General features: G+C 33.5%; 1 protein-coding gene across 45 annotated transcripts in view; it reads left to right on the top strand.

The window, feature by feature from the left end:
- LOC119597902 overlaps window positions 1-16,512 on the top strand; it is a 61,371-nt gene that overhangs the window by 12,909 nt on the left and 31,950 nt on the right. For 15 of the 45 annotated variants that reach the window (XR_005230920.1, XR_005230928.1, XR_005230924.1 and 12 more), the window contains 6 exons: window positions 5,596-5,650; window positions 11,636-11,725; window positions 12,038-12,169; window positions 12,310-12,376; window positions 12,996-14,368; window positions 15,531-15,607. The gene's annotated coding sequence lies outside the window, so the exon portion shown is untranslated. Of the gene's footprint in view, window positions 1-4,439; window positions 4,519-5,595; window positions 5,651-5,725; window positions 5,782-10,896; window positions 10,943-11,635; window positions 11,726-12,037; window positions 12,170-12,309; window positions 12,377-12,995; window positions 14,369-15,519; window positions 15,608-15,728; window positions 15,841-16,512 lie in introns of those variants that run through there. The other 30 variants (XR_005230910.1, XR_005230912.1, XR_005230919.1 and 27 more) reach the window with 22 other exon arrangements.

Raw genomic sequence — 16,512 nt, forward strand, 5'->3', positions numbered from 1 at the left:
TTCCTATGTGTTATACAACCTGTTGTTTTTGCGACATTGGTTTTTGCCTGGGCAAATTTTGTGTATCGTAGTACAATTTTCTCTTTACGTGTAAGTGGATCATCGCAGTGTGAGTGCAGGTATTGTGTATATGCATACTAAAGTATTCCATGTTGTAAATGCTCCAGTATTTCTTATATAGTTTACTTTTTACACTGACAGAACCTTAAGGCTATTACTGAGGGAGTGAGAGAAACGGGCTTCTTGCTTGATATGAGTTTTATGCTGAATAGGCTAGTTTTACCAGCCTCAGTCCCTCAAGTTTCACCCTTGTTCCTGCCCTATTAGAAGTAGAATTTGTCGATAACAGTATAGGAGCATTGGTAATAAAATGTGTAACAAAGATGTGATTTTGAATATCATACTTAATATGTACCTCGGTATTCTAAAAGGATTAACATAATTACTTATTACCATGACTATGACGTGAAAGGTACCCTGTAACGTGTGTTTATTTGGTAGGACTATGGAATACTTGTTTTGAGTTCCTGTGACAGTAGTTTTGCATAACTTTCATATTTTCAACTTGTGCAGGAAAATTTATTCTATGCAATATGAGCAAAGGTTACCTTGTCTCATATAGCTGTGTGAAAGTGAAACTTCTGCTTATTTTGGAGGCCTTGTCTGGCTGAAGCAGTACAGAGCCAGGCCTTGTATCAGGAATGGGTGATTTCTCTGTTGGTCAAGAGGTTTATCATATAACCAGTCTAAGTTCAGTCTTACTGGAATATGTGTAGATTAGTTTGACCTTTTATGCTTAGGCACTGAGAGGTGTGGAGACCACTGTTGTTGCTGTGCTGGTGAGCATCTGTAAAGGTTCCTTGCACAAGGTGAATAAATTGCATTTATGCTTCTCAAAATGTGATTTTCCCCACAGGTCCCCCAATCCTGTGGCAAGGAAAGGGTTTTGGAGGGTAGAGGTTTTTACAAAAAATAGTCCTGAATGTTGCAGTATTTTTTTTATAATCAGGTTTTGAGAAACTTCATCTGTAAAATGAGTTTTTGAAAGATTCAAATCAGTGTGATTGGGAATTAGATTTGTTTTTATGGCTGTGCTATAATGGGTACCATTAAAAATTTTATCCCCCCATAGGAAAAAAAAAACATAAATATTTTAAAATTCATCTTCCAACTTGGTAAACGAGTTGTACTGTTAATTTTTATTTGTTATTTATTTTGCCTTTTGGCACTTTTTTCGGTGTGAAATATAACAGATTTTACCTGTTTATTGTACAATCCTCTCATGGGGCATAGTTCTCCCCCTCCCTTCTTTGGGTCCCATTAACTCTTGAATTTCTCATTCACTTGGTTGTATTATCCATTTTTATTTCCTGATTAGATTATGTATTGTGGGAAAATCTTTAATGTGCTTTACAATGTAAGCATACATTGTTTTTTTTTTCTGAATGAGGAGTGTTATTTCGCTGGTGACCGTAAATTTTTTTGAATTATCCTGAATTGCTACAAAAGTCTTCTAAACAAAGGTTGTATACTTATTTTATGAAATAGTAGTGAACCTTGTTTGATAAATCACCCTTATTGTGGTTGAAAATGCAAGGTAAAAATGGAAAAGCCTAAAACCAAGTGTTTTGGGGATTGACCCATTTGCTCTGGGTATTTTGGCTGTTCTCTAACAGTGACCCCAGTGTGATGCAGGAAAAATATTTTGTTACTTATAAGATTGCTATCTTTATTTTCTCCAGGAATATGCTTTTACATCTTTGAGGATTTGCAGGTCTGTCGGCTGCTGTAAAAAAAAAAAAAAAAAAAGGAAAAGGCAGTAATGATTGGAAATTCTTGCTCTTTTGAAATATTGTATTTTGTATGCATAGTATGTAGTATTGGATTATTTATGTATGTAGATTCATGCATGAGTAGCAGTAATTGCATGTGTAAGAGTAACAATGGAATATTGCATGTTCAGTTTGTTGATAAGACAACCTTAACTCTAATATCTAATTAGAGGTGATCTTGTTTTCATTATTATAATGAATCATAGTTAGGATTAAAACTTATTTTTGAATCTTTCGGTTTTTATTTTTTATTATTATTATTTTTTTATAGATCCATATTGATGAAATGGAATATCTTCATCCTAGAATCTTTTGTTACATTCATTGTTTGCGACTTTTTTTTTTTCCAACACTGGGTGGATAAACAACAGAGTTGAAATGGTTACTAAATCTTGGCAATGGAAGGTCCGTTTGTAAATTGTGAAGTCCTGAAAATTGTACCAGTATTTATTGAGAATCTGTACATTTTAATGATGGATAGTTAATTAGATTTCTTAATAGAGTAAATGCAAATTGATTAATTACTGAAAAATAATTTTCAATTCCATGTATAAGGCTGGAACATCGATAACGGACTGGATTTTCCTAGTGGTGACGAAGACCCTTTGCTGCCAGGAAGGCGGAGGAAGAGGGGAAAAAAAAATGCAGCAGGTGGGTTTCTTTTAATAGGAAAACATTGGTTTGATAGATTTAGCAGTTTGTATCGGTGGCATACAAAGATTTATATTAATAGTTCCATGGAAATAAAGTTGATTTAAACCATTTGTGCCTTGCATTTCATTTTGTAGATCTTTCAAGAGATGGTGGTAGGAAGTCTTGTCGGCAATCCATGGCAGTGGAGAGACCAAAGATGGCTATGAATAAGTTTTCTATTTTTACAGGTAAGAGACATGTTTTGAACTTTTTTTTTAATAGCTTATTTAAACACATTTTAAAAATAGGTTGGTTATCATTTCTATTTTATTCATTTTTTTTATGTAGGTTTTTAGAAATGGAAAAATTTCTTGGTTTATTTAGAGAACTGTTGGAAAATGAAAATTGACCTTAAAGTTAAGCAAATGCTAGTTACTCCTTGGCTTGTAACATGAATTATGCAATTGCCTTTGGTATTCATTGACTGTTCAACTGCAGTTTTAGATGTGGAAAGGATTATCATGACTTCTAGACTACAAAGGGACTCTGAGCAAAAACAATTTGAAGAAGTCGGAAGTTTTTCTATTTGCAGGTAAGTACATAAGTTAGGAAACCTTCAGAAATATGTATCACAAAGGAAATATTTTATCAAAATTTGTTTTTACATACATTTCAAGTGTAGATGTATAACTGAAGCTAATATGAACTATTGATTTTGGGCTTAGATTTTCAGAAGAGCTGTCAAGCTCAACTGTGAAAGCGGTACATTGGCAGGGCTGGAGGAGCAGGCTAGGTCATTTCCACAAGCTTGAAGTTGCACCTGGGACTGAATAAGAGCTAGATGGCCTTCACAATTTTTAATGGTAAATATTATTACATTTAAAATAGTCAAGAATAGGGAAGTAAAATATGAAATTTTGGTCATCCGTAGATCGGGGAATATTAATCAGAAGTTGATACAACTGTGTTAAAAAGGCATAGCCAAGTTCTTAAATTTGTATTCTAGACAAACTCTAAGGTGTGTAATGCCCTAATGCAGAGTGTATTGCAGCTGCTTGGGAAAGGATGCAGTAGGGGGAATTAAGAGAGAAATGGAAGATAAAAAACAAAAGGTAAGAAATATGAAATATAAGATCAAATATCAGATGTAAAGTTTATGCAAGGAAAAGAACAGGAACTTAGGAACTTGTAGGAATATTAAGTAGCTGTATCTCTTATTTGTATGAATTGCGCCATTAAGTATGTAAATGTAGTAATGATAATCACACCTATTTCTCTTTTAAGAAACTTCAATTTAGTATAATTTTTCTACCATAGATATACAAGTTTAGTTTCAGAATGTGTAGTTCTGCAAAACCTTCTGCTATTAAACTTTGTTTTAACCATGCAGAAAGAAACTAGATTTTAATGTGGAATGTACACTTGCTTACCACTTTGATTATCATATAATAGATTTTGGTGATAGATGGAAATTACTTGGATTAGAAGTAATGATTGATCATCCAAAATGTGCCCTCAAATAAGATGGTAACTATTTAATTTATACCAGATGGAGTGAGAACACTTCTTGCATTTTTTCCCTCTGCTGGTTGATTCATTATAGCTGTAGCTGTATGACAAACTAGAGCAAATTATTTCAACTTCATTTAAGGGAGCAGTTCATAATCTGTGGCCGATTCATTTTTATTTGAAACTTGCATATGCACTAGTATATTAGTATATGCCCTAATGAAATTAATGTACTTTCTAGCTTGGGGTCATCTACTTGATTTCTCACTCTTGCAATTAGGATTGTGTGCAGAGGCAAGGTGAATGTTTTATAAACTACTATATAATTTCGGTAAGTATAGTTTTTAATGAAAGCTGAATATTTTTGTGATTCATAAGCTTTGTCTTGAATTGATATTTGATATAGTATTTTAAGGTTTCATGGATGAAAAAAATCTGATCCTAAGGGACAAATTTCCTTCAGGTAGTGTTTGGAGCATGAAATAGTTGTTTCAACTACAGCCCAAGACTCCTAGATGTCCTGACATGCTTCTCAGACTTTCAGGTTTGTATTTAAAAGTTAAAAACTGTGCTAAACTATATACATAAAGGTCTTTTGGTAACCTGTTTCCATGCTGTAAAAGTTGTAGACCTATATAAGATTTATTTAAATGATTTGATAAATTCCTAAGAATTGATATTAAAGAATGACTCAGCCTTTTTAATGGCTTGCACTTGATTAAAATATTTTTTTTTTGTATTTTTGTTTTATTCTTAACAAGATGCTTAAAATGCCAAATAATAACCACCTCAATACTAATAACACTTGTGGAATATGTAAATCCATTTAACCCTTTGCCAACGGGCATGGCATGTACGTACATGCCATGCCCACTGTGTGTTTACTTGTTTAATTGTTTTTACACATAGATGGCTACACTTGTATATACTAAATCACCAATGAGCCAGTTACGAGTACTGACTGTCTCGCCCGTTCATCCTTTTTGTTGATTTACGAAAATATTTTACGTTATCTTATTTTGCTGTTACTAATGTTTATAACATTATATTAATTTTAATGTTTACAATAAAAATAATAACATCGATATTCATAGCACTAGTAAACAATTAGTTTTTCCCGCCAATACAAGGAAAGGTGAAATCAGGTAAGGGCACAAGATCTACTAATTGACTCCTTTGTAGCTAAGCACTAGCAGAGCCATCTATGTGCAGAGACATTTCATAAAAGTATAAAAAATGAGCACGGCACTTTCCCCATTTTTTATTAGAATTCCCTATCGGCATTGGGTTAACAAAATTATAGTGAATATTACATTTTCCCTTTTGGCACTGGGTTAAATGTCATGTGCTTGGAGGTCCACTGTGTATATATTGAGTAACCATACTAAAAATAGAAATGCAAAGTCTTTTGTTTACTTGTGTAATCCCTCTTCTCAAACAGTAATATTATAATGAACTCGAAGTGTAAATTTATTTTTCACGCTTTATTAAGGTAGAAAATATGGCAGAATAAAATCTTGTTATTGTATATGTAAAGGTGGAATACAAGCATGATTACATCATTGGATGAATACTTTATAATAAAAGATTTAGAGATTTCAAAATACTTTTGATATTGCAGATCAGTTGAGTCCAGGTTCACATGTATGGACATAGGAGTAGTACTTCTGAATTTGGTAAGTGTTAAATTCTTTGATTGTGAAACCAATGGCCAGTTTAAATACTAATTAAGAAAAATGATTCTATTGAAGAGAGCAAGAGGTGTTGGATAGGAAAAGATGCAAGGAAAGCAATTACATTTGGTCATGTAAGTTAAAGCAAAAGCCACACTAGTGGCTCCTGCTAGGCCCATCCTTGTACTGTCTATCTTTTTTCTGCAGCTAGAAATGGAATGTGAGGGACAATATGCTTTAGTTCTTGTTATTTTGTTAATGCACTTTTATACTTCCAGTGTAGAATTTAATCAGAACCCAGTTTCTCTTAGCATATCATTAAGCAGCTTTGGTCCATTAATTAAACTTTATTTGACTTTAATTGTGGGGACAATCACTGAGTGGGAGGTGGGTACTTGGCTGAAAAACTCCAGCTGATGTCTGGGGCAATTCTCTCTCTCTCTCTCTCTCTCTCTCTCTCTCTCTCTCTCTCTCTCTCTCTCTCTCTCTCTCTCTCTCTCTCCCTGTGTGTGTGTGTGTGTCTCTCTCTCTCTCTTTCTTTCCCTGTGTGTGTGTGTGTGTCTCTCTCTCTCTCTTTCTTTCCCTGTGTGTGTGTGTGTGTGTTGTGTGTGTGTCTCTCTCTCTCTCTCTCTTCTTTCCCTGTTTGTGTGGTGTGTGTCTCTCCTCTTCTTTCCTGTGTGTGTGTGTGTGTGTGTGTCTTTTTCTCTCTCTCTCTTTCCCTGTGTGTGTGGTGTGTGTGTGTGTGTGTCTTCCTCTCTCTCTCTCTCTCTCCCTCTTTCCCCCTGTGTCTCTCTGCAGGCTGAAAAGTTTTTCATTATACAAGATGGTAGTGTTAATGGGTAAAGATAAGATTATTTCTCTCCTTCTGTAGACTTCCTACTATTCCAAACTTCCTACTATTCCAATATCCAAAATTGTCTGTCGATTTGGTAGTGGTGGTGCTAGTTTCTCTTTGAAAAGATTTCAAGAATTTCGAAAGGTTCAGCGGCTGAGTTTGTTGCAGTGCCTTGTTTTTTTAGATTGCATATTAAATACATTGTTTTAACATTATCTTGGAAAAGTTATTCAGGGTTATTGTCTCTTTTAAGACTCAAAGCTTCTTACATCCTTTTGAGTTCAGTCATTTTCTTGAGCCTAAGAAAAGTAGCTTTCTCGAGAGATCCGATTGCCAATATTTTCTTTTAAATTGTTTTTCCATAGGAGTACAAATACTTTTTTTTAAATCAGGGTCATCCTTTCTCAAATCCCCCATGAGTGGTTGGCATCATGACTCATATTTGATTAAATCTCTCATATATGGGCTAATACCTTTAATGTACAGAAGCAAATTTTATGGTTTTTGAGAACTTTAAAAAGTAAACTTCAAAATTTACATTAAGACATGACATTCTGTTATACTCGGTAACTGATAAGCCTTGCTTGATGCTCCTTTGTGCAATACTCATTTTTTTTTTCCAAGCAAAATAAAATTGAATGGATATTACACCGCTAACTTTGACATCTGCAGTTTTGATTACACACAAAAAACAACAACATAGCATAGACAGGGTTGTGTTTGTGGGAGTTTAAAAAATGTTTCATACATGATCAAATCTACAATTTTTTTGTCATTGTCTTTTGGAATATCTGCTTTTGTAATATACCTCTTTATCTTTAAAGTAACCCAGAAGATATTTCTTCCAGTAGGATAAATCCTAATACAAATGGGCAAGGGGTCGAGTTTTATGGTCTGAAGTCCAAGTTTGGTAGTCATTACATTTTTACTTAGTTTATTTAGATATGATTTATCTATGGAAAGCTTCTCCATGAACTTTGATATCAGACAGATATCTGTCTGTAATAATTTTTTTAGTAAATGAGGCTGAATTTGCTCCTTGGCCATTTTCATTTTTTTTTTTTTTTTAATCAAATTTGAAAGGCCATAATTTGACGAGGTTTATCATTAAGATCTAGTAGTTTTAGTCATCATCATTGCTTTGTTTAAAAATGTCACAAGATTATCATTGTCACTGATAAATGAGGTTAAACTTAAAATCATCCAATCGGAAAGAAATTCTACAACTTTTCAAGATTTATTTATTTCAAATCTAAAATCTAAAATTCCTTTTTTTTAATAACCAGTGGCACTTTCTAACAAATGAAAATACATGAAGTTATTAACTTTGTGCAAGTCCAAGCTAAATTGTAATGATCAGGCAGTTTTAAAAGGTATGAGTAATATTGTTTATAGTTGTAAAAGGAAATACTGATGGTGACGACTATGGCATATTGGTAATAGCGCTGATAGTAAAAGCAAAGTTGTGTAAAAATGACTGACTGGTGGTGGTATAATGGTATAATGGTTGAGGTATTGGTGTTGGGGGGGGGGGGGTGGAAACAATTGGCAAAGGAGCAAACTCAGTCTCTTCCAACCTAGTGCTGATGGGAATGGCATGATGCGTACATGCCATGCTAACTGAGCTTTTGACACAGATGGCTACACTTGTATTAATGAGCCAGTTAAGAGTACTGCCTGTCTTGCCCATTCACCCTTTTCCTTGATTTATGAAAATATTTAAACGTTCATATTTTCCTGTTACTAATGTTTATAACATTATAGTAATTATGTGTAATAAAAGTAACACCATTGATATTCATAGCATTAGTAAAATATAAATTTTTTCCTGTGAATTCAAGGAAGGGTGAAATCAGCCAAGGTCACTAGGTCTACTAATTGACTGCTTTGTGGCTAAGAACAAGCAGAACCATCTATGTACAGAGACGTTTCTCAAAATCAAGATGAGCCCAGCATTTTCCCCAGTGGCATTGGGTTAAGTATATAGAACACAACTTTATTTTAAAAATAAAGGTGACAGAGAATGCTTAAAAAAATCACTAGTGTAAGTGGTTTGATAGAATATAAAGGTTGAACGTGACTCCTCGCCCATTTTCTCTGTGCCATATTTATTTTTTGTGTATTCATCCAGAAGTACAGGTAGAAGTCATATTGATTAGCCCAATAGTTTCCAAGTATTTGATTTGAGAACCCTCAAATTTGCTTGAAAAAATGAGTGCCTTGCACAATGGAGCATAATTCAAGGCTTATCTGGGTCAAGAGGCATAACTAAGAACAAAAAACTTCTTATAAATCTCGAAATGCTGTCTATAAGCATAGTAAGTGTTAGGTTTCTTGGTAATCAAATAGTTATATGAAGGTCTAACTTGGCACATGTATAATAATTGACTGAAAGTTGCACCCTTGCCTGATCGGGCCACATCTGCCCAGAAGATAATGTAAATCTGAAGTAAATCTGAAACATAATGCTGACCAATTTTTCTTTAAAATCCTGTTTTGAGTAAAAATGACCCAATTTTTTTTTACTTTTAATCTTGGATTAAATCATATATGGAATTATCTTTTTTTAAGTCTTGATCAAGTGTCCTATTTATTTTCTGTACAAAATTTGTTTTTTTTTCAACATTGTTTTTATCTCGTTCTTCAAATGTTTAATCTTTTAGCAATTTATCAGTAGTCCTTCAGTAACTAAGCATATAACCAGACAAGATTTAAATCTTGTCTGTTTTCTGAACATCTGTAACTTGCATTTTTTTTTTTTGTTCCCACTAGTAATGCATAAAATATGCAATATCTATTTTTAACTTCATGAACACCATATTACTGGTAAGCATTTTCTGGCATTTATCATTTTCTAATTGCTATGGAGTGTTCATCAGTATAAAAGTTATATTTATTGGGGTTGATCTAAAGCAACCCATTGCTATACTCGGAACTAAATATTTTATGCAAGTCTATTACTGGTAATGCCACTGTGTACTTTAATTTTGCTTGAATCATGTTAGATCAGATTTTTAGACATTTCCAGGGACCAATTTGTTGTATATTTTCATTAAATTTTAAGATATGTCCTATAAATCAATTTTTTTAAATGTTGGATTTTTGCTGGGGTTAGATATTGGAAATATGACATTTTTCAATTCCTGTGGATTTTTTTTTTTTATTTATTTTTTTTAGTTTCTTGAATGTGTTTGGAATCCAAAGTTGTACAAAAAGTTCTCCAGAGATTTCTCTCCTTTCGATTGTCTTACTTTTTGCCAAACCATTTGGTTTTTCCTTAAAATTTTTCCTTCATTTGTAAAATGGTGAATCTTGCCCATTTATATAAAAAATCTCATAAGATACATTAGTGAATCAAATGCTAGTAAGGACATAGCCAAGAATTTTTTTTTTTTTTTTGTCTGATGGGCTGCGATGTCAATGTCTTTGCCATGTAGCCTGGTGTTAATACCTGGTGTTAATAAACTGGGTTAACTAATCAGAATAAGTTACTCAAAGTTTCTGACAGTTATTGAGATGGAGACAACAGTACATTAGATGTGTGTGTGAGTGGGTGTTCTTCCTGTTTTATTGGTGCTATAGCTTGAGTATTGTCAGGGATTCTTGGCATAAGGTCTAGCAGGACTGAGTTTTTTGTCTTGGCCAAGATCAACATAAAGATGTATATAACCTCTTCAGGTTGTCCTCTTCAGATAGTTTCTTAGATTAGCCACATTTTCTGAGGTTAAACTTAAGTATCACTAGATAATGAATCTTGCCTCTCCTGCCTCCCCCCTTCCTTTCTCTTTTTCCCTATCCTTTTTTGTGTTTTTTTCTCTTCCCTTCTGTGTTTTTTTTTCTCTCTCTCTCTTCCCTTCTGTGTTTTTTGTTTTCTCTCTCTCTCTCTCCCCTTCTGTGTTTTTTGTTTTCTCTCTCTCTCTCCTCTTCCCCTTCTGTGTTTTTTGTTTTCTCTCTCTCTCTCTCTCTCTCTCTCTTCCCTTCTGTGTTTTTTGTTTTCTCTCTCTCTCTCTCTCTCTCTTCTCTCTTCTCCTCTCTTCCCTTCTGTGTTTTTTTTTTCTCTCTCTCTCTCTCTCTCTCTTCCCTTCTGTGTTTTTTGTTTTCTCTCTCTCTCTCTCTCTCTTCTCTCTCTCTCCTGTGTTTTTGTGAATTTTGGCATTCATAATTTTTCTTGTTTTAATTTGTGCATATAGATAATGCATGACTCCTTTGTATGTTTTCCTTTTAGTTTTTCAGTCATTTTTTTGTATTCTCTGGCTACTCGCTCACCACTATACATGGAAGTGAAAATTTGTGTTTTTCACTCTCCCCTCATCTTTTCCATCTTATTTTGCCATCTTCTCTCTGCCAACCCCTGCCCTCCTAAGTTTTCTTTCAAGTAATCTCTTCTAATTCCTCTTATAATTTATTTCCAGGCATTTGTGCAATACTTCAAACCACTGTCCTCTGAAGTTTCTTTAAAGGTACTCTCTTCTAGAATTTTTAAATTTAATTTAATGATTTAGATACCGTTTGTAGAATTTAAGATTTTAAATTAAATTCATGGACCTATAACTGAACAGGGTAGCACAGGTAAAGTGGCTAATGCAGTGTAATATCCTGTTTGTTAGGAGCAAGATTAATATTAAAATATTTATGGGTTCTAAGGATAGTGGCATGTACTCACCTATGAACTTCAAAATTTTAATGTACCAATCCTTTAGATATGAATAAGCTATAAAAATTTAGTTGTAATAGAATTTCAGCATGGTTTAGGTAATTTTGTTATAGAATAACAACATTTTTAAGTGTTCCAATTTTTTTTATAATTTCACGAAAAGACATAACTAACAAATTGTTGCTTAATTTGAGTACAAATGTGTTTTTTTTTTTGCAGTCAACTTCTCTTGAATTTGTTCAATAATGCTTGAATTGAGGCAGTGAATAAGTTTTGAAAAATTACCATTGCATGGCAGTAGCAAATCAGAGGGACAGATCATACCCTTGACCTATTAACAGTTTACACAAGGATTAGGGGATGCTGAAGAATTATTACTTTTGCAAATGGATTTTGCTTTGTTATATAAATAATGCATTCTGTTACATATGTATAAGATCATTTAATGTAATAATTAGGTGTTTGGAGGTTGTTTAAATAAAAGGTAATGCTTTAACAGATGCAGTGAGGGATAAGGACGAGAAAAGAACTAGAGATCCAATGTAGGAAAGCCAAGAAAGGACCTCCATTGGAAGGAGAGAAGTAGATGGTATAACTCTGAAATCTAAGTTTGTTTAATAACATTGTTCTTGTTTGCATGTCAGTTTTTCAAATTTAAACTCCAGATTAATACAGCGGTTGTTCATCATGACTCCCTACAACGTAGCACTTTCTTATTTAATGTAGGTAATAACTGTTGAATGTAAAGGGATTCATCGAGTAAGAATGACAACTACACTTTATGTAATAAAGGCATATAAGAAATTAATTTTTCATAATTATTGTAGCAGACTTGCAATATGTCATGAAGCAGGGTGGAAAATGTAAATTTTTTTTTGCTTTACATAAAAAATTCTTGCAGGTGATGAGGTTGATACAGACTGCAGTGGTTGAGGGTATTGTTAGTGCAGGGAAAATAAATAATCCGTAAGGCTGTTATCAGATTCCTTGTCATAAGAGGAAGGAGGACAGTTGAGTGTTGCAAAGATACCAGGTTAATTTATTTTTTTCCATGTGATTTGTGTATTAGCATTTGGTGTACTTATGACTTTGACAAGTTTATTGAAATAATTTTTGGTCAAACTATCATTCAGTAACGTAAGAAATTTACAACATTTGCTTGTCTATTACCAGCCCATCTGAATTGTGACAGATGCATGGACAGCCACATGAAATGAAATAATGGATCACAGGCGGAGAAGTAAGTGTGAATATTTTGCATTTCTTGCACAGGTAAATAACTTTTTGTTATTAAAGCTCCAATGAAATCTACTAGAAATATTAGTGGAAAGAGTTACTACCTCTGTTTTATAATGTAGAATGAGATTTTTCTACTTTGAATGTTAAAAGTATTAGAAAGCATCTGGAATGTTAGCCAAAAACACATAAATGTCTTCAAAGGAGCACCAATCTCCTCTGGCAATGTTCTTTAATGAAACTGTGCTTTTGAGCATCAGCTCTTTGTATGCCTAACTGCTGTATATAAAATGGTTTGCAGGACCATCAGCATTAAATCTCGTTTTAAATAAATTGTAAAGTTAAATTGTAAAGTCAAGGTGTATGGAATATTTTATGAGTGACAACGTCTAACATAACCAAGATCTTGAACTCTTGATTATGGAGACCACACAATTACTCTAGATACAGGACATATTGCTTATTCTTTCACAGGTAGATACAAGTGTAAATTGTTTGCCAGGCAAAAATCAAATGAAATTTGTGAACCTTAGATTGGCTACCCAGGTGAAATAAGAGGAATGTTTTAATGGAAACTACAAATGTGTGTGAATACCATTTTTAGTAAGATTTTCTTCTGCCAGAACTGGAGGAGCAAAAGAGGAATGTGGGCAATCCATGGAGGGGAGGCCACACTGCAGGCACAGAGGAGAGGCTGGATGGCATACCTATTTTTAAACAGGAAAATTTAAATATTCATATTATTTTTGGTGCCTTTGACTGTTAGACAGATTGCAGCATCCCAGTTAATTTTTCACATTCTTATGATCCATACATTCATTACAAGAAGCAAAAAGAATAACTGTTATAAAAGTGACAGATTGTTTTGTTGTTGATACTATAAGCTGTGAAGAATAGTTCCAGGGAAAGAATTATCTGTTATGGTAAAGATGCAAGAGAAAATTGTTCCAAGAAACTTGATAGGTGGTGAGAATCTGAAATAAAAATCTAATGAAATGTATGCGTTAATTCATATAATAGAGCAAACCTCCTAAAAGCATTCAGAGGAGGAGGTATTGTTTGAATAGAGCATCACCTTTCCAAGTAAATGTTCAGTGAACTTAAAATATTCCTCAGACAAGGAGCCTAACCTCTTTGAGGCCAAACAGCCATTGGAGACAATGAGAACCTTTGTTTCCATTATGTTATTTCATTTGCAAGTATGCCAAAGAGAATGACTAAGTTCAGTAAATCTAGAAAATATATTTCACACTGCAAGAAGGCATGATATTTGATTTCAGCATATAGATTCTAAGACAAGGCAATAGACAATTAAGAGGAATGTGTAAAGGCAATGGAGAAATTGAAAATTAGTAGTGGAAGTACAATAAAAATGATTTTAGATATTCAGTAGAATCAAACTATGAAATACAGAAATCTGATTTTTTTATGGAAATCCATGTACAAGTAGAATGAATTATTGGAAGAGCCAATCTAGAATTGTCAAATATAGTTCAAACAAAATTTCATGGTCTAATCTGTAAATAATAATATAAAGTTTAACTTTTTAAAATGTTTTCAGTACTACAGATTGCAAGCTTCATTTCTTAGTAGGTCAATATTTGGCAAACTGTTTTTCATGTTTATAAATGTGTTGACTTTTTTTTCTATTTTAGAATATGAATATGATAATCAATTTCCAGGTCTGATTTGGTATGCACAGGAGGCCCTCTATTATTTTAACAAATACTAAAAAAAACTTAGACATGAAATTCTCATAGGTGATGATCATGGCAAGTTGAGCTATTGAAGTTTTGAATGCTGATGTTACATTGATACTAAAATGATACGTATTTTTAAACCCCTTGCATATTTTCAATATTTGAAGCAAATAGGCCATCAGTCTATTGAGGACATGTGTAGTCATTTACCCTGAGTGCCAAGGCTGTGCTGTGTAAGCATGTTTATTTCAGGAAAGTGGGAAGATGGTAAAACTTCATTAACCCAATGCTGCTAGGTAAATATGATGATCACCTTAGTGTAGTGTTTAATGTATGTACACATAGAAAGCTCCCAAAAGTGCTCAGCCACCAAGGAGTCAATTATTAGTCTACTCTTGCCTGATCTTCCCCTTCCTCTTTTTTTTTTTTGTTTTTTATGTTCTAATGTTATTAATACTGAAGCTGTTATCTGTATTGACAGTGATTGTGTTAATACTAATAACAATATTTAATAAAGCATTTAAGAAAATAGAGTAAAAAGGTAAACAGGTAGTATAAAGCACTTTGGAGCTCTCAATTTAAATACAGTTAATAAGCTACTCACTGCAGGCTTAGAGTGTCCTTCCTTGCCATCCCTGGTGGCATCTGTTTTATTAAACTCGTATTTGACAGACAAAGTTTCAAAAAAGCGTTCATATTTTTTTCATTTCACATAGTTAATAGACAACCACTAAGATAATTTATAAGATTTGGCATCATTGGGCAGTACTGATAAATTTTCATTATCAAATGTGTACAGGACCCTTCATACACCTTCATTAGGGTTTTTCATTTTACCCATGCAGAGAAGAGTAAGTTGTATTTGACTTATTGCTTAAAAGGCACAAACATTTTATGCGTCCTTTTATGTATTTTTTATATTTAGAAACGGATCATTCATTGAAAATATAAATCCCCTGACTGAGACGTCTGGCAGTCTGATCTTAAGTCTTATTAACATCAGACTTAATTTTTATAGGATCTTGGAAACCTGAAATAATGAATATTCACAGAAAAAAAAAGCACATCAAAAGGGAGGGTCGGAGGGAGAGAGCTTGGAGTTAAAATGTTTTGCTTCATTTTAAATATAAATAAAATTGTGTGTGCTGTATCTCATGTCAGTATTTGTTAATCCCTTATTTGTAATGATGGATTGAGATTATAAAATAAATAAAAACTTGGCACAGTAGCAGCAAAGACCAAATCCATACCCTTAACCAATTAATGCTTAAAGAGATTGTAGAGAAGTTGCTAAAGATAGTTAATAAAAATGTGCCAAAAAATTTGATTTTATGGCAAGTGATAACTGGTTTTCTTTTTCTTAACTTACGAATATGATACAAACTCCCCAGGATGTTCATTTAGTGTGATCTGTTTGTGTTTGGAAGTGGTTTTAATACTGAGGCAGTGTGTTAACAGATGCTGCGAGGAATGAAGCCAAGGAAAGAACAAGTTCCAGTTCTGGAAATGCAAGAAAGAACCTCTAGTGAAAGGAGGTAAGTAGAAAGTATGAAGCTGATTAGCTGTGCAGAATGTTTATGAAATGAATGTTTAAACTTAGGTGATTATAGAATAACATGGAAAATGAAAGAATGATTAGGTCATAAAACTCTCCAGATTGAAGCAGTTGCAATCAGAATTATAATATCAGAATTAGTAAAGGTGTAGTCACTACATAGGATTATCTTGACTTCCAACAACTCTCAAGTGCTTTTATTATTGAAAGAAGGTAAGTAGCAAGATGTTTATTAGAGATGAATATAACTAATAACAATGGTATATTTAATGAATATTGAATATTTGTTTGAAACAATATTGTGGCTTTACAGGGAAAGTGTTATTTTCCTTTGTTATGATTTTTGTTCTCTGAACAGTGAGAGCTGATTTTATTGATTGATTTTATCAAGTTTAGAAATTATTACAGAGTGGGTCTCTCTTGCCAAAGTAAGTGTTTTAGCGAGATATTGATTTATTCATATTACAATCGGTTATTTATGTTACATTTGGTTAATCGTGTGTATTTTCTATATTTTGATACATGTGAGTCATGATCTTGTCATGTATGTTATTAATATTTTTAATGCGTATACTTTGTTATATGCACTTTTATAGTAAATGGACAACCATCCATCTACTATCTTGGACTGGTGTTCTATCTCTTTGGGGAGTGTTTGTTGTGGCTGTTGTACCCACAGGTATGACTGGGTGTTTAAGTGAAGTCGATATTCAATGGGGAGCCGCAGCTCCCAGTCGCTTAAGGACTGGGCATGTCCTTTGTATGCTGCTGCTGCTGCGCTTTGTACTGCATGCGCTTTTGTACTTCTGCTGCTGCTGCTGCTTGTACTGCTGCCGCTGTACTGCTGCCGCTGCTGCCTGCGTTTGTACTGCTGCCGCTTTTATG

Source organism: Penaeus monodon, chromosome 40 (assembly GCF_015228065.2).
Source record: "Penaeus monodon isolate SGIC_2016 chromosome 40, NSTDA_Pmon_1, whole genome shotgun sequence".
Taxonomy (NCBI): Eukaryota; Metazoa; Arthropoda; class Malacostraca; order Decapoda; family Penaeidae; genus Penaeus; species Penaeus monodon.